The 27,741-nt window shown below is 41.6% G+C and overlaps 1 protein-coding gene across 2 annotated transcripts in view; it reads left to right on the forward strand.

The window, feature by feature from the left end:
- Positions 1-1,608: 1,608 nt before the first annotated feature.
- Positions 1,609-27,741, forward strand: part of SLC6A1 (solute carrier family 6 member 1) — a 56,817-nt gene continuing 30,684 nt past the window's right edge. The window contains exon 1 of one of the 2 annotated variants that reach the window (XM_052678368.1): positions 1,609-1,769. The gene's annotated coding sequence lies outside the window, so the exon portion shown is untranslated. Of the gene's footprint in view, positions 1,770-3,124; positions 3,445-27,741 lie in introns of those variants that run through there. The other variant, XM_052678370.1, reaches the window with a different exon arrangement.

Raw genomic sequence — 27,741 nt, forward strand, 5'->3', positions numbered from 1 at the left:
ATCATTCAAGGTTTTGAGCAATCTGGCAACCTATGCATAATTAGCTGGATTTCAAAATGGCAATTAGCCAATTTTACGAGGTGTATCCTCTCTATCTCTAGTAATAAAATGGAGTGTTTGTGTCTATTGCTATATGATGAACTGTATTAAACATTAGTTCACACGTATAGTCCATATAAGGCAACATAGAAATTAAGAAAATTAACCAGAAAAATGGGAGTAAGTTCATACTCCACCTACAGTGTGATAACTAAAAAAAAGCCCTTTGGGCCTGCCTGGAAAGAAAAGGAGTTGTAGCAGAAATACTAAGTCACAAACTGAAACAGTGATGGAGCACCTGATACAAAAGCAGGGCCAACCTGGAGGATCTCAGGTGCATGTAATGTACCTGAGTGATGGAAGGGGTGGAGCCAGGATCCAGCCCTTCCCACATGTTATTTAAGGGTTGGCAGGGGAAGCAAGGGGTCTTGCTGGAGATCCCTGCCTACCTGAGGCTTTGCAAAGGTAAGTAGCTCTTTTCCTTTATTTCTGCATTTATGGCTGCTGCATTTATGGCTTCTGCATTTGTGGCTTGATCTCGTTAGTTGCAGCCAAAGACTTTGCCACCCTGCTGTTGTCACTGTACTTTCTGTCATATTGCAGCGTTATGGGGACTAGATCTTCCTGCCACGACAAGTATAACTGTGTATAACAGTACAGTGTGTAGTGCTGTTTTTATTACCATGTGCTGTCATTAGCAGAGGAAGTGAACATTACTTTCTCTTTTGAACTATAGAGGCTGTGTTATAATGCAGTCACCTGTACTAGAGAGGGCGTGAGCTTGACTGTTCTGTAACAAAAATGGGCACTTCTATTCTGCAGACAGAAAACCCAGCTTACCTGGTAGGACTCTCTGGAAGCCGTTCTTTCAGCTCAGTCAGACTCTGTCACCTCTATCTCCTCTTCAGGCCACCACCTGGGGACATCAGAGATGCCAATCTTTTCTATTCTACTTGCTAACACCGAGTTGCTCTCAGTGCTGTGGAGAAGCACTGTAACAGGGAGGGCGCTTGCTCTGAGGGCTCTGGGATAAGGTACCGTTGCTCCCCTGTGCTGTGGTGACTTTGAGAGGGCTGGGGGCTCCTGACTGGACACCCCACGGGGAGAAAACTTCAGGCTGAAAAGGACGCTTTCAACTTTGCTTCCTCCAGGGGATGGATTCAAACCATTTACCTTCATACACTTTGAGGTTTGTGAAGAACTTTGGAAACGACTGTTCCAGCGCTTTCAAAACAGAGGTCTGTGCTCTGCTTAAGCCAACCTCACAGGCAGAACCGCGCAACACTGGCACACGACTCAGAAAACGGTTGGTCTGTTTAGCACTGCATTCGACATTTAGCATCCCCGGATCACCGTTCCTAACTTTGCACTTCAACTTTTGGTAACTCAGGACGGGACCGCCTGAGCTCTCCGGCCTCACCAGGCAGCAACCGAGCGTGGGGCTCACCAGGTGCCGCCCCGCTCTGTGAGGGGACGCAGCCTGGGGTCGGACGAGGAGCGAGCGCGACCGTTGCCCCCTCAGCGCTCCGCTCAGAGGCGGGCTGGGGGCGGGAAGGGGCGGCGCGCGGCCGGCCCCGCTACTGCGCGGGGAGGGCGCGGCGGAGCGGCGGGCGCCGAGCTTTAAATGAACATTACTATCGCTCGGGGTGGGCAGCGCCGGTGGCTCGGGCCGGTTGGCGGCGTTAGCGGCGGCGGCTCGCTCTCATCTTCTTCCTCCGCCTCCGCGGCAGGTAGGCTGTGCGCGCTGCGTGAGAACTTCCACCCATCCCCGCAACCGGTCCGCGGCCGCGCGCTGGGCGAGGCGAGCCTCGGTGGGGTGCAGCGGTGTGCGACGAAGCCCCGCGCCCTTCCCCGGGCGGGTGCAAGGAGGAGGGCTGCAGGCAGGTGGGCCGGCGGCTGCTACTGCTGCCGCCTCGGGGGACGCGGCCGCCCTGCCGAGGCACAGCGCGAGGCACAGAGCTGATCCCGCGGGCAGCGCTGCGCTGCGCTCCGCCTGTTGCCGCTGCGCTGGCGGCGTTCGGGCGCCTCGCGCCTTTGCGACCCTGCCGCGACCGTTACGGCTTTCTATTGACGTGTTCGTGTGCGCGCTGCCTCCGCGGTCAGAAAGGCAGAGCGGAGGTCGGGGCTCTGTGAAGAGCTTTTACGCACAGAACGCGGAGCCCTCGTTTCATCGGAGATCTGAACCTCAGCCTAATAAAAGTTATTTCCAGGAGGTGGAGTGTTTTATTTTCTTTCGTTTGATATTTAATGTTTCCATGCTCTCCGTCTGTAACGCAGCCCTGGATTTGCAGAGACGAAGTGCCGGTCTGGCACCGTGTTTCTGGCTTGTTGGAAATGGATTTGAAGACCTAGTTATAATTTCAGTGCACGTATTATCTTTGCTCAGTTGCTTTAGAACTCGGTTCGACTGTGTTTTCAACGGAGATGAGTGAACTTTAAAGAAAATGAGGTCAGGCATAGATTGCGGGCATCAAACCCCTTTCAGGTCCCAGAAGTAGCGTGACCCGCTCCGTTCTGCGCCTCACGGGTCTCTGCTTTGTATTTCTCACTGCGATTTCTGGGCACATCCAGATGGTTTTAGCTTAGTTTAAGGAAACAAATACGGTTTGTAATGCGATGGTGCCCTGGACTGAAAGGTCTGTGTTTCTGGTGGGGACTGTAGTGGGTCTTAAAACAGTGAACTGTGCTTAGCACAAGCTTTTCCTTTGTGCCTTTTGTAAGGCTTCAGTTTGTGAGAGATGATTGCTGCAAAGAAGCATCCGTATGAGCTGTTTAGGGAAAATAATGTGTTTGGTTATTATTATTATGATTTAAAAGGTTTATGAGAATGCTTTATTTTTCATGTTCTGTACTGGAAACAATGGAATTCCGAAGTTAGTAACCATCATCTAAAGTCTTCAAACAAGAACTGACAAATATTTATCTTGGAGTAATTGGGTCAGAAGATAACATCTTCCATCGGACCTCTTCTGTATTGGCCAGTTTGGGTTGCTAAGTAGCTATGATTTCTAATCCCAAAGTAAATGATGTCATAATGACATCACCACGTCCTTTCACTTGATTGATTCTCATAAGAGAACGGTAATGAGATTTGATATACATGTCCCATCTCTTTAATATTCTTCCTCTGCTCCAGGGGATTTCCTGACCTGCCTGGCAGATTCCAATGAATCACACTGAGCTCTAGTAAAAAGACATTGCTCTGGAGACCGAGCTGAACATTAAAGGGACAGTGGCTGATTCTGGTCATTTCAAAATCTGAGGAACTTGGCAGCTTATGCTTTCAATGTGGAAATCTAGAAATGAAGGACAGCAGTAGAAAAACTGGAGTTATTACGTTCATGTGCAAGTGCTAAAGGAATTTGAATTTCAGGTGCTCGGCTTATTCAAACTGACTTTAATTGGGTATGTGGAGTTTCAACCCTTCTCAGAATCAAGTTACTGAATGTATGTGAAGATAGATGCTTTAGATGGCGTGGTGGAAGCAGGAAAGTTTAATTTGATATCTTCTGTTGCTAAAATTAATTTTACTTGTGAGGGTACAAAGGTGAAAGCAGTCTAATGGCCATGCTTTGGGGCATTATACTGTAAACATTACTGTCATAGAAAACTCCTTCGGATGGAATTCTAAATATCTATAAGATGTAGAATGTGTAAGAATCTGTTTTCTGTTTCTTCAGAGATTAAAGATATGAATTGTGTCATTTGGTGTTGATCAGGGTTTTCTACAGCTTGTCTTTATCATGCATGTTATTCACATGAGCCTGGGTCTGTGCGAGTGTTAGGCAGTTGTGCTTGTGATAAGTAGCTGTACTGTGATACTTGACTTATTCATACCCAATGAGTTTGAAATATTTTAGATAGGACTGTGTAAATCTCAGTGTTTGATGTGTGGAAAAGAGGAAAAACAAAACAATTGTCATCTCTGTCTTATTGAATATATAGTCTCGGGTAGAGTTGAACACCAAGTCTGCTGCTTATATTCAGAGGCTGCACTGATCTCATTTGTTTCCTGAATGCTGTGGGTCACAGTAAACATACTGCAGAAGTAAATGCCAATTTCTTAGGAAGCAAATTGATTGTTAGTGTATTTGCTGAAGGTATTGATTGCTGATGAGAAGCTTCTATTATTGCTGAAGTACTGCAGCACTGATGGCATGACTAAGTATGGGGAAGTACAAACTAAACAGAGGCCCCTGAACAAGTGAAGGAGGAAGGTGTTGGGGGAAGAGATTTTTGCCTCTGTTTGAATCTATTCCTCATGTGTAACTGCAATCCAAGCTACAGATGCCAAAAGAAAATTTTTAAATAATCTGTAAGTATTCTGTGCTCGTTGTCCTATCTGCAGTGACAAATTTCCATGAGCTTTAGTTGCTTTCTGGGATGACTCAAGTATGAACAAGTGATTTGGAAAAAAATATTATCTCTGAAGAGAATCCATGGTGACAATTTCTTTTCAAGTTATCTTAAGATTTTCTACTTACTGTGATTTCTTTTAACTCAAGCTTGCACTGTATGTTGGAAACGAAAAATGAATTTGGACTTGGGGACATATCTGTGCCTTTCAACTGCACGTTCGATGGTCATCTGTGACATTTGCATGGTTGTGCTTTTAATACGGTGACATATTTGGTTACATAAAATGCAGGAAACCGTGCACCTCAAAGCCTTTCTGAATGCTTGTACTGGAAGGTTGATGCTGCAGTCCTGACCTCTTTGAACAGGCGATGACAGCGCAGATGTGGCCAAATAGAGAAAGGCAGCGAGCGCTCACTGTCGTGACAGATCTTGTTATAAAAGATGAGGTCAGTCGCTGTGGAGGCTCTCAAAGTAGCGGTTGAGGTGACAGTGTCTTCTATTGTACTGAAAGCAATAGGAAATTCAGTCCTCAGACTTTTGTTGTGTATTCTAAGCTATGCTAAGATCACAGGTGAATTATTTGGTGTCTGGCTCGACGAAACAGCGGTTGATGTGCTTCAGAACTCCCAGTGACTGTAGTGCAGTGTCTTGCTCCTCTGCTGCAAGAAGATGTCCTTTGGTTGTCAGTGTAAGGATAGCCGGTATTTCAGCCTTGACGTCTGCTTTTGTCATAAGCTCTGTGTGAGAATGGGCTGAAATACCTAGTGGATTACTGTCTTTTTTTCTTTGTATTTTAGAGGACAATAATGCATATATAAAATCCAGGACTTCCTCAGGCTGCTTGTGAGCCTTCTCTAAGGGCAAAACCAGCAGTTGGATATTTGAAATGTTTTTTTCTGTTGATTTAAAAGGCATCCTGATGAGCAAATTCATCGACACCTGGATCTCCTTTACCAATGAATGATTTCTGCCAGCTGCATAGAAAGTGCTGCTTCAAGAATGCAAACAGGATTTGCTCCCTGGTATGAAAAGAAAGAAAATTGTTTTCGAAAGAGCATCTTTGTATATATGCTCTCAGTTACGAAGGAATTTGAAGAAGGAAAAAAACATAGTTTCCAAAAAGAAACCCTTAGACTTCTCCCCTGGATGTATTTTGCAATTATTTTAATTGTTCAAGACCAACACACGAGCTTGCGGATGCAGATGATGACCACGTCCACAACAGAGCTGATATAATCTGCTAAAAGCTAGTACTAAATACTGCCATCAGTTGCACTACTGTAGCTGAAACAATGCTGGCATGGGTGGTCATGCTTTGGCTTTACTCCAGGAACAGATGCAAACTATTTGCATTTAAATTCTGGTATTTCCACTTTGCTACTCTGATCAGACTTAAACATTCAAAAAATGCTACTTTCTCAACAGTAATTCTGCATTGTATTGAGTTAATTAGTGCTTTTCATTACAAAAGATGCCGTGGGGAACACACAAGGCATAGCAGGTGCAAGTCCTTTGACTTAAGCTCTAATTGCTGCACTGCTTTCAATAATGGCTTTGGTGTCTCGGAAGTCCTGTATTTGTCTTACACCGTAGGAATTCCAATGGGCTGCTGCTGCCTGTAAAAATCTAAAGGGAATAAAATAGAAAGCAGATGTCAGCCTTATGTTCTGGTGGCTGGCACTATATAGTAGGTATGAACAGGTTCAAATTAAGCATACTTAGATATTAAGTGTTCTGAAAATACATTGTCCAAAAATAGATGGTAAGAATGGGGCTTTTTAATTTGGAAGATCATAATTTATGTCTTCATATTTCTGTATTTGAAGAGTTGATATATTATTAGCAAAATTAATGCTGATTTTAGTCTAAAGTGCTGTCTTACAATCACCTTTACATAAATTAAGTATTTTTCTGTGTTATAACATCACTACTTAGACATTAAAATAATTTAGCCTGTCCAGAGCAGGGAGGTTGGAACTGAGGATCTTTGAGGCCCCTTCCAACACAAGGCATACTATAATGAAAGCTCGCAGTGTAAAATCACCATTTCTGATGGCAGCTGTATTCATACACTTTCCAAGCAGTGCCTGCACAGGTTGAGGTTCATTCTTTATCTTTACAGGACTGTGCAACGAGATCAAAATCTAGCAAAACAGTAAGGAAAAATCACGTGAACAAATACGTCACAAAATTTTCATTTAAGTGTGTACCTTCTCAGTTACTGATCAATGTATTCCTTTCAATACAGCGAAAAATTCTTAAGTAAATAGTCAGTCTGATCGTGAATTTTGCTTGTGCCAGAAATTACTGTTTGTTCCTCCCTCTGAAGATTAAATAACAAATAGTTGTATCTCATGGAAGTTTGCTCAGCATACGTATCGTGTCAGTGTAGTTGTTGGAGAGGAGGGGCAAAGTTTGCACAGTTTGTACAATCGCCTTTCTTCTAAAATGTAAACTGCGATTTGCCCTTGAAGATCAAGGGCACCTGTCTGCCAGCACCTCTTCATCAGGCTGAAGCCTGGAACTGCTTAATTTGGGGGTTCTATGGTGGTGTAGCTCAGGAGAATGCATTTGCTTCTTGCAATAGTTGTATCCTGTGGAGGTGGGGTGTGTGTGGGAGGGCTTGGTTGGTCAGGGCTATTTTTTGCCTGGCTGCAGTGCAGTGGAGATTTGGTCTGACAATTGATACGCTGCTTGGAGAGAAAATATTGTTCTCTGTCTATGTGATATTGCTCTTTAACACATCTCTTAATTTCAGGCTACGACAACTGTTTCCTCACTGCATGACTATTTTCTCAGTGAAGCTGAGATGAAATGAGGCAGCTGTTCTAAAAACAAGTATCACAGGAATAAACATGGCCTCCAGTTGTGGTTACAACAAGAGGGCACTGTTTAGTATTCTCTCCTCCTCCGCTGTTTTTAAAGGCTAATGAAAGACTAAGGAGATAAGTTCATAAGCCACACTAGCACAAATCCCTGTTATTGTGCTGATGATGAGCATTGATAGTGGAGATTTTCTTTGCGTGGTACATCTTTGCTGCCTTCTGTAAATGCTACACATAGAAGAGGGATAGGTAGCGACACAGATGCTTTAATTATTATTTGATTACAGAGGAATCTATTCTGAAGAATATGCAGTTAGCAAAGCTTCTTAGGACTAGCTAACCTCTGAAATTAAAATTAATCTGAACAGTGCTTTTACATTCTGAAAGAATATCATTCCTTACAAATGTCTCTCATTGTACCTGTTAACTGCAGGAGTTATGAGTTGAAGGTACGTGCTATGTGTGCAGCTCAGGAGGCTTTCAGGTGGCAAACAGTGCTGTGCTTGTATCATAATGGCAGCTGCAAACACTTATTTTCCTTAGCATCAGCATGTTCATTTGATACTGGTGGAAGTTTTACTCTTACTTTCTATAGAATCTAAAAAGCCATTTTAAATGTTCATCACATATGCTTTAAAATCCTCCTTCAAGAGCAATGTCAGTTCTTCATGAACCACTGCTCTCCAGCCCAGAGGAACGTGACCTGCTGGGCTCCTCCTGTTCTTCTCTGTTTGGGACACAGTGTTTGCTTGTAAGCTGGAGTATGGCAGCACGAGGAGGGAGAGTTTCTAGCAGCATGCTTCTCCTCATAGAAGCTGTGTGAAACTGGGCTTTGTTGATCTTGAAGCTTGGATGCTTTCTGAATGGATGAGGGTTGTAGGAGCAGCATCAGGTGGCTTCATTCATCTCACTGACATGTCCATTCCGAAGTCTGATCTTGCTTGTGACCTTGTATGCGTTCAAAAGCACTGGATGCCCCAGACCTCGCACTGAAGGGGGCTGGTATGGCTAAGGACATATTAAGTTCAAGACACTTAAAACTTCCTTTCTGAGAACGTTGTGAGCCAATTAAGCAGAATTGTAGCTGTATATACTGTGTTCTGTAGCCTGGTGGTCTCCTCAGTCAATCATAAGGACAATTATGATGTGCCTTTAATGTTTCTTTTTAAGAGCCCTGAAAGCCTCTGGTTTCAAAGCGTTTCTATACACATACCTATGTGTATTTCAGGGGTGATGAAGCCTCTAGCAAGCAACTTATGGGAGATTTGTCAAGGGTTGCTTTAATAAATTAGGTTATTTACTTCTGCCTGAAATTCCCTGGTTGGTGACCAAGAGGAACTCTGTATTAAGCTGTGCAGAGCATAATGAAGTTGCTGTAATGCTTTGATGTGGAAATGCCTACATACACTCCCCCACACTCCAATAACAACAGTTTAAGGGGGAGAAAAAAGTGGAAGGAGTACTATTATCTTCATATCTTAACTTACATATCTTTAACTACAAATCTTTTTAACTACATATATATGGTATCGAAGTAATTAATATCGCAGTACATGTACAGTAAGATGACCTATTCCAAAGCCATTCTTCATCAGCAGACTTACTGAGCTGACTTATTTCTTCTGGAATTAAAAGGCTGTAGTGAATTGGCACTGTGTTTGCCTCACTTAATGAATGCAGTTATATAAGAGTTGCTCCCCTTAGCTGATTGAATTGTATTTCCCATGCCACTTCTTGCTTTCCATGTTGCTTATAGATTAGCAAAACAGGCGTTGCTGTATTTTCTGCTTTTCTTCTTGTATCTATTCTTCAGGCTTATTAGCACAAAGTAGCTTTGAGCCATGGCTTGGACACCAGAGATTCTGAAAGCTTCAAATAGCCATAATAATGGAGCGGGATGAAGGATGCTGGTCGCCATGGGAACAGTGCATGTGCCACACAAGATAATGTAACTGCTGTGGTGCAGAGATCTGTGCTGCATATTGATTGCAAGATTTCTTGGATTTCTTTTTCATTTTTTGCTTTGCACTGTGTTCGACCCAGCGAGTGAGGGAAGCTTAGTAGCTAGACTAAATCCAGAGAGATTTTGCTAGTTTGGAAAAAAAAAATAAAATTGACTCTTTATGTGAGGAGAGAGGAGAGGGTCACAAATACTTAGTACTTTCACAGCTTTTTGTCATAAAATTGATGGTGTTTAAACTGGTGTTAAAATGGAGTTAACCAAGTCATGGAACTGAGGCACTCGGGGTGGGTGTCCTGAGTTAGGAGTGGCAACAGAAGGCCCCAGGAAGCTGTGTACACCTTGTGTGCAGTGTCACTTGCATCTACAGGGCAGGAAGCCTGCCAGTGTGCTGAGACTGTCCTGTATTTTGGTAGTTTGTGTTTGTGGAAAATGAGGGTGACACTGTTTGATTCCATTAACTAACACAGATAAATCTAAGTCTGATCTAGTTTTCCTGGTGGCAGAAGTGCTGATATCAGCATCCCTAAAAAAGCAGCCTTTTATCCTATCTTTATCCAAGCTTCCCTAATGGGGGGCTTCTTTGAACAATGATCTTGTGCCACTGTAATTGAACCCTTACCAACACAATGTTTTACAGAATGACTGTCACCAGGATTCATGCACCATGTCTCAGTTCACCTGTGTAATGCATCTTGATTGCTCTTGATGGTACACAGCTAAAATTCACTTGTTTCAGCTTGTTAAGGAGTCTATTTTAGTGTGGTGTAGAATGACTAAGAAATAGCAGTTGTTAACAGCGGGAGAATGAATACAGTGTTGGTCAGTGAGGGAAGAAAAGGCATGCAAGTCTTAGTTTGAAGGAATTCTGTATGAGCATGATCAGATTTAGTTATGGTTTTGGTTAAAATTCTTTGAATGTGTGAAAATGACACCTTTCAGAATGGCACCATCAACCAGGTTAGCATAATTGTAATGAGTTGCTGTAATTCTCTTCAGTGATTAATAAAGGTGAATTAATTTGAACTGCTTTAGCTATCCTTCTGCTACATAGGTTTTCTGGATCCTGGAGCAGCAACATGAAAATTGGAACAATTGCCCAAGTAGGCTAGATACTCACTGGCATAAAACAGCAAAGGTCTATCTAATGAGTAAAGCACAGCATTGCTGCAGATAAGCCCTGGCATGTGATCTCAACAGAGGCTCACATTCTTCTTCAGGATCCTTCTCCTCTGCTCAGATGAAATCCCTGTGCTACATTTGTTCCTCACTGAGAAGCAGTTGTGTCCATTATTGCTCAGAATGATTTCACAGATGAGATACAGCAAATTAAAGCTGTCCTTCTAATATGATTCCCCAGGGAAGGGTGATACCAGAAATGCTTGTTTGCCTCCAGCAGTATTGCTGGCGATTAGTCACTTGTCCCTCCTCTAATAGTAAATTTTCATTTCCTCACTGCTGATGTTACTGAAGCAAACCTTTCATACCATTCTTCCCAACCAAAGTGTGGTGATACCTTTTAAATCCCTTCTAAGACCTGCTTTCCCAAATTTTAATGGAATAGAATCATAGAATTGTTTGACTTGGAAAGGACCCTTTTAGGTCATCTAGTCCAACTCCCCTGCAATGAACGGACAAACCTACAGCTCCATCCAGTGCTCAGAGCCTGGTCCAGTCTGACCTTGAATGTCCCCAGGGATGGGGCATCTATCACCTCTGGGCAACCAGCGCCAGTCTCTTACCACTCTTAAAACAAACAAACAAAAAAAACCCTTCATCCTTGTATCCAGTCTAAACCTCCTTTAGTTTGAAACCATTTTCCCTTGTCCTGTCACAACACACCCTGCTAAAGAGTCTGTCACTTTCTTTCTTATAGCCCTTCCCATTTATATATTAAAAGGCTCTCAGATCTCCCCAGAGCCTTCTGTTCTCCAAGCTGAACAGCCCCTGTCTCTCAGCCTGTCCTCAGAGGGGTGGAATGTCTCCACTTCAATCATTTTTGTGGCCTTCCTCTGGATGTGCTGTAGCAGGTCCACATCTCTCCTGTACTGAGGACTCCACATCTTGATGCACTACTCCAGATGAGATCTCAGTGCAGAGGAACAAGATCATCTCCGTTGCCCTACTGACGATGCTGCTTTGGATGCAGCCCAAGGTACAGTTGGCTTTCTGAGGGCACACGGCTGGTTGTTAAGCTGATGCCCACCACAACCCCCGGATCCTTTTCAACAGGGCTGTGCTCTATCTCCCAGCCTGTACTGGTAGTGGGAGTTGCCAAGACCCAGGTGCAAGACCTTGCACTTGGATTTGTTGAATCTCATGAGGTTCACCTGGGCCCATTGCTCAGCCTATCTAGATCTCTCTGGAAGGCATTCTGTCCTTCAGGCTTGTTGACTGCACCACACAGCTCGGTGTCATCTGCAAACTGCTAAGGGTGCACTCGATCCTGCTGCTGATGTCAGTGATGAAGATGTTAAAGTGCACCAGTCCCTGTATTAACCCTGAGGGACCTCACTTGTCACTGATTTCATCCGGGCACTGAAGCCATTGACCACCGCTCTCTGGGTATAGTCTTGCAAGCACTTACTCATCCATTGAGCAGTCCACCCTCATATCATTCCAATATGCAGAGAATCATTTTGTGGGGGACTGTGTCAAAGTCCTTTTCATCATGAAGAGTTTGTTTCTGCCAGAACAGGCATCTCTGACAGCTGTAACAACAGCAGAAACAAACAGGGAACAAACAAAAAACACTGGCACCTGAGAATTACTGAAGATGTCTCTTATATCTTTGTATTTCTTGATAACCTCTTGCCAGAGAAAATACTGTGTAATTATTGAACTGATGTGGTTTTTGAAGACGATATGTATTGTTTCATGCCTGTCTTCGCTATCTGAATCTCTCACTGTTGTCTGTATCCAACCTGAACTTTAGGAACTGAATTGGTGAGATTTTCTGGGTCTGTTCTAATAATATGCTTATCTTGAGGGACAAATGGGTAACTTGCAATACATGTGAAGTGTTACAGCTTTGTCAGAGCTGTGAATGCATTTAGAACTACTAGGCTAATGTGCCTCGGAATCATTGTTTAGAGGGCTGTGTGACTTGACTTTGATCTATGCTGGTCAATCCAAATGCAGTGCTTCAAATATCTCTTTTTTTCCCCCCTCGATTACTCTTTATTCCTGTTTTTATGCACTACCACTGCATCTCAGCAGGGTCAATTCACAAATTTACTACTTCTGGTGTTTTTTGCTTGTATTTTTTTGTTTGGCTGGCTGGGCATGCATGTAACTTTCTGTAAATTCATATCACAGCCTGGCTCTAAGTGACCATCAGGAATACTGGTGGATACCCTTTATCTTCTTTGTGGTGTTTTATGGTGTAGATGTCTGTAAGTCTATTGCATTGGTCACACAAATTCCCAGATTCAAAAGTGTGCTGCTTTTAATAAAGGCAAGAACACAGGTTATACTATGGTATCTCTTCAACATTTTTTTCTTCCTGTGCAAAGCATGGTTTGAGAGGCTGCAGTACAAACACGAAAGATGGGATCTGCTGAAGTCATCTTGATTGCCAAGTATATTATGTTGATATTATGTTAACATAACATTAGGTGACTTGTTTGAACTGCACCAAATCTAAAAGTTGCATGTGATTGCTAAGGTCTTATGCAGCATTTAGTGTACAACATTCTGTTAATCCATCTTGCTTACTAAATCTGTAGAAGTGGGGTAATATTAAAGTAGCAATTAATGCCCTTAGCTGAATGGATTCTACGGGTGCAGGTCTGTTAAGAAAGGCAGCTGCCCTTCCCTATCCCACCTAAACCCACAAATCTCTGGCATGCAATGTGATTGGTGGATTGAATATGTTAATATTATACGCCCAATAATCAGCATGAGTAATTGAGAAAGGAATAAGAAGTCTTGAAAAGAAGAATAGGAAAGCAAGCCAAGCAATACAACAATAGTTTTGTCTGTAGTTTGATCCCCAGTGTCTGGGCCCTCTAAGGAACAGAGGCAGGGTTTTGCTTTTCATGTACATATACGTAAATGGAGACTGTCTTGGGTTTATCATCCAGAACTCCCTCTTTGAGGGCTGCTACCAGCTGTTAAGCCTTTGAGAGGAAGCAGTAATACCTGATCAGGCATAGATACATGTGACGGAATTTCATCTTCATGGCTGGATGCAAAAGAAGATTGATGATTCTGCTTTGCAGTTATGCTCAGAGGGCTGCTTAAGGAAGATAATTTTCCCACATTTGCATTCAGCTACTCCAAGTTTATCAATTTCCTCTGAGGATGATTTTCATTTTACAATGAAGAGTTTCCAAGGAGGTGCTAGATTTACAAGAGTAGTTGCCAAGGTCCTCCAAGGGACCTGACAGATTTACAGACTGATGACATACTGCCAGTGTAGTCTCAATGGGAATCTGATTTGATATAAATAATAAAGAATTGTTCAAGGGCAGTGTCAAAAAGCACATTAGGCCAAGAAACATTGTGGTTTGTCTAGACGTAGTTTCTCTTACAAAAGGGAATTGAACTGACTAGTGGTATGTATTTATTACAGCTCTGTACTTTCTCCAAATTAAAACTGAGCTTGATCATTGTATTTGAATTCTGTCAGTCTTTGTGGTGAAGCAGACTGCATAAGAATAAATAGGTAGTTTATAAACTCATTGAGGGAGGTGGGAGTGTTAAATGAAAATTACTTAATGATTATTTTTAAGAGCATGTAAACCTTAGCCAAAACGGTTTGTTAGTGGTTAACTACAGGCTTGGGGATTGCTGAGGTGGGCTGTCGAAAAACTCCAGTAAGATAACAACAAAAATTTTGGTGTTTTTTTTCCCCTCTAAAACACTATTGTTTGCAGATCACGTCTGTGCTAGCACTAGCAGTATTAGAAAGGCAACCCCATTCATTTGTTCTTTTGTCCTTTATAGAAGGACTTGCTGCCTTGTCTTTTGAGTAACACAAAAGCTTTTTTCTTTCTGAGGGACAAATGCAGTCTAAGTGAATCCTGTATGATTGGTTTCATTTCATGAGACCATTATGTTTTCCTCTTACTGCTATTTTTGAAGCTGCAGAAAATTGCAACAGAAATGCATTGCAAGGGCAGAGCTGCTTACATGGTGCTTTGCTTCAAGTGGTTAAAGAAAAGTGAGTCGCCTAAAATATGGCAGCTAAGTATGTGAATGAGTATATGCATATATATGTAGACAGTACATATATGTGCTAGTGAAAAGGCACGTGTACTGTGGCTACAAATCTATTCATTTATGGATGTTCTGTAGTTCCCATTATATCAGAGATGAGGTGGGGGAATAATATTCCTTCTTTATGGGTAATAAAGATGTTGCCCTGAAGTGTATTGTATTAAGGCTCCTTGGAAAGCTATTGCAGCTTATTTTTGACACAGCGTATTATGGGGTTTAATCACATTCATATATTGCAGTTGAGATTAGCTGCGTGCTCACTCCGTGCAAACAGTTTAGCACTGATAGTGGATAATGCTGAAAAACACACAGTGTGGCAAAAAAAAAGAAAATATTCATGGGCAGTTTTCTTCCTATGGGTGACAGAGATGTGCATATTGATGTATCCACCGTACTTCCCTTGTGGGTAGAAGAGCATGTAAATAATAACACTACAAAGGAATGGCCACAATGTGTGTAATATTACCCTCTGCTGTCCTCTTTGAAAAACTGATGGAATCTATCAAGGCCCAGCTCTGTGCTTGCCTTGCTGCTCGTGGGACGTTTGGGACCACAGGAAGAAACGATGCAGATTGATGCTGGAACGATTGCTGCTTGGTGCTGCAACAGCAACTGCTCTTTTTTAGACCTTTTGGCTTTAAGGAACAGCCAAGGAATATAACTGGGCACTTTTCATCTTTCATCTCCTGTTTTGTTCCACTTGGTCTCCTACTCTTTGACAGTATAGTAAAAAGGCAGTCTGCTGTAACAGATCAAGCCTTTCCCAGCAGGAGCGGGGTTTGACACTGCTCTCCTTGAAGAGGGTAGCTTTTAGAGAAGAGCTTTGAGTAGCAGCAGGTTCCTGTCCTGAAATGCAGCATGTCAGATTTGTTGTTGTTTTTTGCTTGCTCCTGGATTAGGAGCATAAACCAGGAAAAAAAAAAAAAAAATCTGAGTTGAAGAATACTATAGCCATTAAAACAAAAACAAACAACAAAAAGATGATAATAAAAGAAAAAATAAAAACCAACAACCCACCCCGCAGAAAACAAGCATCAAAAAGAAATGGAGTTGTTGCTTGATACTGTGGAACATGAGATCATTACACTCCCATGTGTCAGCCTATCTTGTGTCTGAGAGAAAAATATATTGCTGTCTATGGATAACTTTTCATTTATTCTGTATTCATGCACTTTAGTGGGGATGGCTAGTGTAAGATTTATGTGGGTACCTTACATTCTGCTGTGCCTACGTTACCACTTGTTATGCTGAGTTGATTTCTGTGCAAAGCATTAAGTGATTCTATCTGCTGATTTTCTACATTAACTTGTGTTGTTTTTGTGTTGTTTTTTTTTCCTACTGGGCTACAGTGAATAATTAAGAAGGTAGCAGGAAGGCATTTGCTGTGTTTGTGAGAAGTGTTTGCTTTTCTGAAGTGTTTGGTTTAACAAGATGTCAGTTGTCCAGCAGTATTTCTTCATGATGTTTCTACCTTCAGGATGGAGGGTTTACTCGTAGCCAGCAGAAATGAGCGCTTTTCCAGTGAAAGCTGGGGACTGGAACTGTTGTTAACGTAGAAGTCCAGGGACCTTTGCAGGAAGCTGTAACTCAGCTGACCTCAGTACTCTTAAGAGTAGTTACCATCGGAGTTCTGTGCATTTAGACATGGTTATGGGGGGCATAAAATACTGACTCAATAACAGCTGTGCTGCTGTGACATTCTAGGGGGAGGTTCTTCATTTCACCAGGAGCATTGCTCTGTCTAGGGGAAGATGGCTGTTATGAAAGAGTGCTGCTTCCATTCTTTTAATTATTTTTTATAAGACTAGTTCAGTCTCCATCACGTAGAACCACTGTTGCTGCCACAAATCATTGTCACTCCTCAAATGGCAAAATAAAAGAATTTGCATTCAGTTTAGAGCAAGGCTCTGTACTTCGTTTGAATTATGGTGACAGCTTCTTTAAAATCAGAGGTGAAACTCTATCAGTGGTTGGAAGTGCAGAAGAGTCTGAAAAATATGTAACAGAAATACTCTGAACGATTTGTTTGAGGGTGTCTAAACTGTCTTGCAAATAAATGTCTTCAGCATCACGGTTTATTTCTAGAGAACTTTATTTAGCAGGAGCATGAGTTATCACTGCCATGTAACAGTCAACGTTCACAGTTTTTGTGAAAGATCTACTACTACAGAAATAAAAGGCTTGCTTTGTTTACAGGAGGGGGTGGTGGGGAACATCCTTCAGGCAGTTGTTTATAGCTGCTGACATGTAATAGAACACGAACATGCCTTTGCTTGTGGAATCTTAGATTGGCATCTTTACAGGGAATCTTCAAGGGTAGCTTCAAGTTGACACTTTGTCATCTGGCAGTGATAAGCCCTAAAAAGGGCTGTTGTATGCACTGGAGTGTGTTATGCATAATAAAAATCACTGCAAGTTAGAAATGGTAGTTTGTATTCAGCAGCTGAATTATGTGAGGTATGGAATGCTGTCTTATGTGGAACATTCTCAGTTAAGGGGAATTGCTGATAAAAGGATGCAAGATTTGGTCCAATAGATCTTAAGAAGTGTAGTGCTATTTGTGGATATGATTGGCAGGCATAATCCCTTTGCCATTCTGCTCTGCATCTTTCTTTTCCTAGTCTGTGCCAGCCATTAGACCAAAACATAATTAAATCTAGTCTGTCAGAACCGAAGGAGACGTAAATCATTCAAGGTACTATTTTTCCTTAGAAGGAAGACAGATACCAGAATCCCATTGAGATGTGTGCATATCTGTTTTTGGTTTCTTTAAAAAAAATCAGCCATATTTTTTAATATAACCCAGTGGTGATCTTGCTTACTCCCTTAATGGCATATACATCTTTGGTACTGCCTTCACAAAAGTCGTGAATGAATGGGAGATGTTATTTTTAAAACAGTATATGACACTTCCATAGCTGCTCCTTTCTTACATATTAAAGCTGTGAAGTAGATGTTTTTATCGTTTCCTTTCGGTTGTATCACTTGATGCTTGCAATTTCTTCTGTAGCATGAGAAAACAGGTTTCCTCAGTCTCCCCTTATCTTTCACTAAGGCACTGATGACTTGCTGTTGTACCATCCTGGTGTTTCCATTTTAAAAAGCAGCCATGAAAAAGGGTTTAGGGATAGGAATGACCGAAGTCTGAGATGCAGACGTATTAACAGGGGAAGAGGAGGCTGAGGGGAGACCTTACTGCTCACTTCCAATACCTGAAAGGTGCTTACAGCAGAGCGGGGTTGGTCTCTTCTCACTGGTGACAGGATGAGGGGAAATGGCCTCAAGTTGTCCCAGGGGAAGTTTAGGTTGGATATCAGGAAATACTTCACAGAGTCATAGAATGCCCTGGGTTGAAAAGGACTACAGTGATCATGTAATTCGAACCCCCTGCTGTGTGCAGGTCACCAACCACCAGACCAGGCTGCCCAGAGCCACGTTCAGCCTGGCCTTGAATGCCTGCAGGGATGGGGCATCCACAACCTCCTTGGCAACCTGTTCCAGTGCCTCACCACCTTCTGTATGAAAGACTTCCTCCTAATATCTAACCTAAACCTCCCCTGTCTCAGTTTAAAACCATTTCCCATTGTGCTATCACTGTCCACCCTTGTAAACAGAAGGGCACTGGAATGGGCTCCCCAGAGAGGTGATTGAGTTGTCATCCCTGGGTGTGTTTAAAACCCATTTGGATGTGGTGCTCAGGGCCATGATTTAGTGGAGGGTTGTTAATTAGGGTAGTGTGCTTAGGTTGTGGTTGGACTCAATGATCTTCAAGTCATCTTCATCTTTCCCAACCTGAGTGATTCTATGATTCTAATGTAGCTTCTTTGCTACTGGTTGGAGATGCTCAAACAAACATTTGCACTGACTGGAAAACTATATTTAGTTTATTAGCACTACAAGAAAGTGAGAGAGAGAGAATGTATTGCTGTTTCCTTAATGAAAAATGTTACCTGCAGCAGCTGTCTTAATGAACACAATTTTGGCAGATTTCCTGTTTCCACCAGTTCCTTTGAAGCATCAATGAAGCAGTACAAACACAAAGAAGGCATCAGGGCAGAGTAGCCTGCTGATGGTGCAAGTAGGTCTTCCTTGACTAAATCTAAACCTGTTAACACTACATGGACACCCAAAGGATCAAGCAAGAGAAACTGCAGTCCTTGGGTCTCACATTTCTTCCCTCTTCCCCGAGTATGTCCAAGCAGTGTGTCGCCTTCAGTGATGTGCCAGGAAACACGGGAACACAATCAAATAGAACTTAGATTGGAAAGGACTTGTGGAGGCAGTGTGGTCTGGGTGTGTGAACTGAGAGTATTGGTTATATCTGCATGTAAATGGCTTTTAGAAATCAAGAACAAATCAAGGAATTCTATGTATGTCACGTGGGTTGTTCACTTTCTCTGCTGCTTCCAATTTGATCATTGAAAGCAATTTTTTGTAACCTTACAGAGATGAATATTTCTCTCCTTACCGTGACAACTTTGTGTCACTTTGGTTAGGCTTTCTAAAACTGTTCTTTTTCTTCACAGTAATGTGATGTGATCTCAGCATCAGTGGGTGCTGAGAATAGTCTCCACTTAACAGAACTAAACCTTCAGTTTGCACAGTTTGAAAGTGTATTTAGATCATGTCCATTACCACTGACTTAGGTTAGTTAGAGCTAAATTGAAGAAGGAAAGGACACTGTATCTGTGCTATGCAGATAAGAACTAATTTTACCCATGAGGAAATCTGGTTTGTTCTGCCTCTCTTATTTTAATTATGCACCCTCTTGGGACAGTTTGAGTGTAACTACTATGCGTTATTCTCTGGGAGACCTTGCTTCCTGGTTATCTCCTGGAACACACTGCTTCAGAGCAGTTTGGATGTGTTGCTCACATTCAGTACTGTGCAACCCAGAAGCATTTCTATTTTTCTGGAGGGAAGATGCAAGGAATTAGCTATTGTCTAAGAAGCAGAAACAGATCTTCATTTTTGGTTTGTTTTTTTTTGTATTTCACTCTAGGAAAAAGATGCCTTTTGGAAAGCAAGTGATTATTAAAGAATAAAGAAATAATTAGGAATGTAAATCAAAGCTTTATCATTTAAATCCAGGTTTTATTGTGCTGGTTACTGGAAAAAATAAAGGAAACTGTTGTGTGTGTGCATTGGTACGAACAGGTGCAGCAATTGCTTTTGAAATGAGTCCAAGCAAGTAACATTAAGTCCTCATTTTACAACTCACTGATTGCTGTGCAAAGAGCAGAACTTCCCAGCAGCATAAGCAGATATAATTCCATTGATAGCTTTGGCACTGGGCCTATTCACTTAAATCAGAACTTACGTTCATGCCTCAGTAAACAAAACCTATTATATTATATAGGTCAGTATTGGTTTTGGGACAGTTCTCAGTATTTTTGAATGCTTACTCTTCCCAGATTAACTCTGCATTCCCCAAAGCGACCATGCTTGGCTTTTTAGCAGCAAGGTCTTGCTTAAATGCATGGCTTTTTGTTTGCTTTGTTCAAACAGACAAGAACAAAAAGGAAATTAGGCTGAGAAACATCCATATCTATAACCTCTGTTAAGGGACACAGAGCAGGGATGACAACACCTCCTGAACCTCAATCCTACAGGCCAGAGCAGCTTTGCCTTGAAAGACCCTGACCCAGCTATGCTAAACTGCTTCAGTATTAATTAATTTCCAATTTGTGATTAAGTCTCACTGGTTTAAAGCAAATCTAACACATTTTATGACGCGATGTAAGAAGTGTTTTATTTGCCATCACTACCATGTATGTTTGATAGAAAGAGAAGCGATGGTCTCTTAGAGCAGTGTTATTTGCTTCATGTTTGAATGGTGACATTTCCAACTAAATGGCCTAGAAAATTGTTTGCTGAAAATAAGAAAAAATAACTTGATGGCTATTGTACATCAAGCATTCAAGTTTGCAGCAAATTGCCAGCCTTTCAATACCTGACACTATGACAAGTTCTCAGCCTGCAGGCTTGAGCAAGTGATGAGCTATTCAGGTCTCAGCTTGCAGTTGCTGCTACTAATGTCATGTTTGGGGCTTTTCTGAAAGTTGATAAGCTGAGGGCATTTTATTGGCATGCAATGAAGACAGCGCCTCATGATGATGCAGGTTTTGTTTTTCATTGTTTAAAGGAGTCCTTCTAATAGCATGCTGTGCTCCATTCCAAGTTGTCTGTGGGTAGTGGACCCGGAGTCCCAAGGATAGAAAGCTGTTTATGTCACTTATTGGTCTCTTTGTAACAGTTCTCATGTGTGTCAGATAATTTCTAATTTTATTTTGATGGAGCTGTTGCCTTCGTAGCTTATTCAGATCAATTTTTTTTTGTTTTAATTTTGCTCTTCAATAGGAAATCACACCTCATGAAAACACTGCGGTGGGAAATGATGCATAATTCGTTACAAGTTGTGTATTTGGGGAAAATTGCATTTGGATTTGATTTTACAAGACAATGTTTATTGCTATTACCTGCGTCACTGTGGGTCTGTCTTTTTAGCTACTTTTTAGAAACTTATAAATGGCAGATGGCCAAATGCTACCGTGTTTCCGGTGTAGGGTGAGGGAACTGAGCTGTAATGTACCAAAGGTATTCTTTCTGGGTTCCTGATCAGTACGTCAAAGAGAGAAATGTTCTCAGAGAGATACTTCTGGGGTTTCTACTGAGTCCAGCTATCGCTGTAATGGGATTCTAGGAGCTTAACAACAGTGCAAAAATACCTGTAGGGCAAAGATGCGAGAAGTAAGGGGAATAAGGCTTGTAATTATTTTTCTCATTCTGAAGTTTTTTCTCTGATTTAACAGCTTCCTGGAATCTGGAGATGGCACCAATCACATCTAAGGTAGAACTCGTCAACTGTTAGAAAAGAACTATGGATGCACAGAAAGCAGTTACCAAAGCTGAGACATTGCCATGATTCTGGATATATTTCTCAAAAAGTACCAAGGAAGGCTTCTGTAACAGTCACAAATTATGCCACTTGCCTTTTTGATGGGATGCAGCTATAAGCACATTATGAGGAACACTGCTGCAGAAATAATTTGCCTGGCATATAAATTGTTTCTGCATGCCATACTGCATGTGATTTTATTCCTCAGGAGAAGAGAGAGAGACAGCTGAGCTGCCAAGCAATTTAGATAAATAGTCTGAAAAGGACAAGTGTTGGTTACAGGAGGATATAGGTAATTAGTACTGCTTGTTGGTCCAAGTTTATTTCTTCAGCTGAGCAGCCATGTATTACACTGCAAATAACTGAAACTACTTTGGACTTATCTGTAGATTAATTTGCATGCCCAATGGTACCCCATATTTTATGGCTTTGAGTTCTTTGGGTCTGTTAAGGATTTCTTTGAAAAATCTTGTTTACTCACTTTCTCGGGTAGAACCTGTGATGTTGTCTAAGCTGGAAGAAATAACAGACAAAGAAGCTTTTGAGCATCATGAAGAAAGAAATATTTTGGATCTTGATTTTATTTTTAAGTCAGTTCTAGAGGAATGCATCTAAGATCTCTCTAAAGAAAAGAGGCTTAAATGAGTTAAGAGTCAGGAACAAGAAATGCTGTAAGAAGCAGAGGACTAAACATAGTGCATAATGGATGGACTGTTGGGCTACGTTGTAATGGACAGATCTTTTCCCGAAAATGTACTGAAGAATATGGTTTATTTGTTTCTTTTACCAGAAGGCAAGAAATCTTAATATTCATTCAGATTTTTTATATACTACTTTGACCCTCTAGCTTTCTGAAGGCCAGAGGAACAGAACTTGGAAAATCCTGGAGAAGCATGCAGGCAAGAAACACCATCCAAATGTTATTTCAGACAGTAAATAGGGAGACTCATTCTTTTAATATATCCTGTCTATCGTTGTTTGGGCTGTCTGGATAAATTCCTGGAATCTTGTCATATGATAGTGTGTTTATCCTCATCACAGACTCATTTCATTTATCTAAGGTTTCTGTTTTGAATGAGTGAAGACATAACGATGCAATGCAGTTCTCTACTCTCTGAGCCACTTCCAAATTGACAATGTGATTCCCTAGGGTTGCTAGGACAGTAGCCTGGAACCCCTTCGTAAATGCTCTCTTGAAGTTTGACGTATCTTTGAAAGCCAAAGATCATTTGTCTGCAGGATTTGAGAACTTCTGAGAACTTCTACTACTACTACAGTAGAAGAACCATCCTGCTAACCCTGGTGTGCGTATGCTTCCAATGCTTTTAAAATCTCATTCTTTCATTGTTATTGAACATGAACACCTAAATGACTGTTGTTCCCCTTCTGCAGTCCTCTTTTGGTGGTGATGTCTCCTCACTACTTGTAAGTTATTCCCTCTTGACATGGCAGCTGAAAGCAAGTGTATTCTCAGGCTTCAGAAAGGGCTGAGATGGTCCTTTAAGTCAGAGAGAACACAGCCAGTGTGCAGTCAGGAGATGGGCTGCTGTTTCTTACTTCTTATCTCCTGTGTGCGTTCTGACACTGCTCCTCTTCATATGGAGATTGCCCCAAATCCAGCCAGAAGCAGAGACAGGCTAGTAGCTTTTTGAACAGAACCAATAGCAGAACGAGAACATGGAGGAGCTGGAAATTCAGAAGCTGAGAGATTTCCTATGCCACAAAACACAAGCTCTTTCCTACTACAACATGTAGTGAACTCTGTTGCCATCATTGTCCTCTCCAAACGTAGTATATATATGGCCTCAGTATTGCCCTCACTCGCCTTTTCTATATCATTTCAGGATTCCCAAAGGACAGCAGGTGTGAAGTGCTGCAAACTCAGCTGTCCCAAGGGCAGTTCATACGTCTATAAAACCATCACAATAGGAAAAGATTAAGTGGAAAAATAGAAGCTGAAGCAAGGCTCTAAAATGCTTGTTGTTTAAACTCTAATTATTGATGTGCATTTTTCTCTTTTACCCCAGCCCCTTCTCCCAGTAGTGCAGGCTGGTGAGCTGCAGCTGCTAGATGTGTCTGTTGGGGCTTACTGTTGGTGCTGCCTCTTTAGCTCCCTTATGTCATTACAATTACACGATTTCCTTAAGCCCCTGTAATGGGCTTGTCAATGGAACCTTTGCACAAAAGTGTGTGTTCAAGGTGTGTCTGGCAGTAGGCTTTCCATCATAAATCACAAATGTTTGCTGTGGTAAAGTTTGAAGAAAATGGGTAGTGTGGTGAGTTTGGGTTGCACGAGGAGTTGAACTATTTTGTGGAAGGGACCTGTTTTTGTTTTGTTTCTAACCTCCTTCTGTTGCTTCTTCACAAAACTGCACTCCCTAGATGGAAGATATAATGGCTATATGAATTGCTATTTAATCAGGGATGCTAATTAAGTCTTAACTTTTAATGCTTTCATGGGAGAATGACTGGCAGTGGCTGGAATTGCAATTGCAGGAATTAAGTTGCTCTCAGCTTAGTGGGATCTGCCTCACTACTTCAGCAGTCCTTTCTCTGGAGGGCTGGAGCTAGTGAAAATGGAAAAGCAAAAATGAGGGGGTGAACACAGAGAAGGCATGTGAAGTGGGCACAAAGTGCTGTAAGGCACGATGCCAGATCTTGCTGATCAAAGATCATATGGCATCTCTTCATTTGAAGAGCACAGGTTAGGAAGTTTCGTTTTCTTTTGCATGAGCGTATTTATGTAGTGCACTGTACTCTTGTTCAGCAGTGTGCCACTCGTGTTGCTGAAGTATGCTAAACCGTAACACCAAGATGACAAACTGGCAAAGACTAATTGAGGGCAACAGAAGCTGCATTCAGCAAATGACATTGAAATTGCCAATGTAGTTGAGCAAATAAAGCTAACTCAGCAAATGAGCTTGGGTACTAGACATGCTACAGTGGGTTAGCTGATGAGCTTACTTGAATGGGCTGCATCCAGCAGTGAGATAGCTTTTTCAGAGCCATTTTAACTGTCTTGGTGCTGGACTGCATTGTGTAATGTAAACACATTCTGTAGTCTGTGCTAAATTATGTGATGCATGGAATTACCACTAGCACCCTGAATTTCTCTCATCTGTGCATAAACATAATGAAATAATCTGAAATGGTGCCATCCTGGCTCCAGTCTACTCTGAAGCAGAAGTGATGATCTCAATAGTTGAAACAAAAGCCAGGTCATTCCATTTTGCATTTTAAGCTTGTACCCAGAGCTGGGATGAGCTAGTTTTGTCATTCAGTGTTCTTCCAAGTCTGTTCTTTGGAAAGCTAGTTTGGATTTTGGGTTACTCCTACCTGCCCTTCTTGTGATCAAACCGTGCATGCGAGGAGGGAAATCCTTTGAGAGAGAGTATTGGGTTTGTGAGGTAGGTGCCCAGCCAAGGTAAGCCCACCCCACAGATGTCAGACATCATACTTTAGGAGCTGTGCAAAATTCTGGATACCCAATTACTACTTGGTGTTTATTCAAATAAATGGGAATTGTTGAGACAGCAATTTTGAGTACTGCAAATTGTGCTCTCATTTTGTGAGAGGAAAAAGACAGGTGTTTTATAAGCTTGTTTCTCTGCAGTTCACAGTCAGTAGAGTTAGAGACCTTTGAAAACTTGAGTGTTACTCCTTTCCATGCTAACTGACTTCTATATACAAAGAGATTGCACTGTGAAACGTTTCTAGCCACTCAATCATCTGATCCTCAGGTTTTAGAAAATGTACCTTTTGACTGCTAGAGCCAATTCCAGGTTGATCAGTTCCTCTTGGAATCAGTTCCTGCTTTGGCAGGCAGCTCTGGGTGATCCTGCCTGTGCAAGGAGGTTGGACTGCATGGTCTCTGGAGATCCCTTTCAACCTCACCATGATTCTGTGATTCCTTGATTCTTTTGGATGATTGTGGCCATCTTGTCTTTTTTTCATATGGCTACAAAATAGGCAAATGATCATATATTGCTTTTTAATGTTCAAAACTTCAATGTTCTAATAAGAAATTGGTCTTGATAAGAGTACTCTGAGTTATTGTGCAGGACCAGTATTTCCTTAGGTTGATCAAGTGAGGAAAAACATGGTCTTCTAAGATCTATTGCACATTTTACCTAGAAATCTGCTTCTACTTTGAAGTATTGTCTGGAGAGTGCTGAGATTGTAAGGGAAGTGGAATAGAACATATACTAGTGTATGGCACCAGAGGAAGGGATCCAGCCAAAATAACTTCAGGAGTCTGGAAGCCTGCTGATAAATAACATTGCTCATCTATTATCTATAAGCAGCTGAAAGTACTTGGTTGGCAGGAAAATGTAACTATCGCAATTTTCAGTCTATTTTCCCAAATAAATTAAGAGACAGTATTATGCATCTGTGATTGCCTAAGGACACTTCTTTCAGATCACCATTTGAGGAAATTCTGGCACAATATTCTAATTTAGATGCACTGAATATAGGGGTCATTCATTAATGCAGAATGCCAGAACTGTGTTCTGCAGTGTATACATGCACAGCTTCTTCCAGTGAGGGCCCCCTCTGCCAGCTCAGAGCAGAGCTGAGTGACAGGCATGCTGTACAGGTGTTGTAGACTTGCATTTCCAGATGTGCTTCAGGGTCCCACGTAGAACTGAATTCTTGATGGTTTTCAGAGTTTGTATGCTTAAGTACTAATTATAGGCCAGATGAGAATTGGTGTTAGAGCTCAGAATCAAGTACTCCACGGCTGCTGCTGGTAGTGGCTCACATTACACTGTTGGTTTTCGTGTTTAGTTTTTTGGTTTGGGAGTTGTTTTTTTGCTTGTATGGTTTGGTTCTTCTCCCTCCCAATCCCATCCACGAATACTCTTTCACCTGGGTTGAGTAATTTCAGATAATTAGAAAAATATTAATTTTTGAGAGAAGCTGAAATGGACTTCACTGATTGAGGAGTTGGTGGCTTACTGCTACTCCTGTAGTAAGGGGTAGTAAGGTGAGGCAGCTAATCGCTGATTTAACCAATGTTATGGCTATAGCTGGAGTTCTTGGAGCAATCCATCTAGGAAGTTTGAGCTATGTGTGATTTGCTGTTAATCGTATTAATAACAGAGCTATTGTCCAGAAAAGGACTAAATTCTATGCACAGGTTTTGTTTTTCTTGAGTTGAAAGGTGATTTTATTTCCTCTGAGAAAGTATTCATCGACATAGCTTGTGTTCTGGATATCTTAATGTAGTTTTTATACATGCTTACAGTCATTAGTTTGCAAATGATGATTGAATTAGCAAATTAGATTCATACACCCTTCTCAAGTGCTGCAAACCTTGTAATGGTATGGCTGTAAAAGTCTGAGGAAGGAGTGGGAAGAAAGCAATTTCCTAAAGGAAAAAATCACACTGAATTATTTGCTGCAAGCAAATAAGTTTTTGTCTGGTATAATTAAATACATATAACTGATTTTTATTTTTCCTAGACTGTCAGATGGGATTGAAGTGGTATCAGTGGAAGTGTTCAAACACAAAGGTGTGCGTCTGAACAGATGTTTCTTGATGTGCTATTGTTCAGGTCAGGCAGAAATAAATAAATCTGGCAATCTTGCATATTGGTGCAGGGTCCCAGCCTCATCCATTCTGAGAACAGAATAAGCCACATGTGAATTACCTGATATGTGAACATTTTTCTTTCTTTTTGAACTTTTTCCTGTTACCTTTAGGAAAGGTCAAGCTTAACTTAACCTGCAGGCAAAAACAAGCAAAATGGTATCTGCATGAATAATACTTCAGGTGGTTTATTATTAAAAGAACTGGTGAAAATAGAAGTGATAGCCGTCTCCTTTGCCACCATGAGCAGGGTGTTTGCCTTCTGACACTCTAGTTTGGACTTCATACTGAAAAATTTTGTTAGACTCCTCGATGTCAAGGCAAATCATGTATTGTACTTACTGATACTAAATGAATTTCTGCCTTTGCATGAACAGCTTTCCTTTTACAGCATAAGTGGGCAGTGGGTTGAAACCGGAAAACTTAACAGATTCTCTTTGGCAAGGCTTGACTTACTGACGAGGTTTCTCAGTCCCCTCCAATGTCTTATAAATCAGCCCATTCGCCTGGTCTTTGCAAAGAAGAAACTTATCCCTTAGCTTATCCAGATGGCGTACTTGTGTACAATTTGCTTCTTGTTGGTCTGAACTTCTGATCTCCTTAATTATCCCAGTTAAGTACTGCGCCAGTGTGGCACTGATGGGTCATTCAAGCCAAGCTGGCAAGCACTAGTTCTGCATTATTGACTTTGAGGGGAAAAATGTCCCAGATATGGACTATAGCTGTCAGGTTGCAGCATTAGTCTCTGCATCTGAATTGTCCTGTTCTCTCCTTGAAAAGTGGGTATTCACCAGATGATGTCTTTCTGTTTGACGATAGTAGCAAGCTTTAATTAATGATAGAA

Source organism: Tympanuchus pallidicinctus, unplaced genomic scaffold, assembly GCF_026119805.1.
Source record: "Tympanuchus pallidicinctus isolate F22 unplaced genomic scaffold, pur_lepc_1.0 scaffold17, whole genome shotgun sequence".
Taxonomy (NCBI): domain Eukaryota; kingdom Metazoa; phylum Chordata; class Aves; order Galliformes; family Phasianidae; genus Tympanuchus; species Tympanuchus pallidicinctus.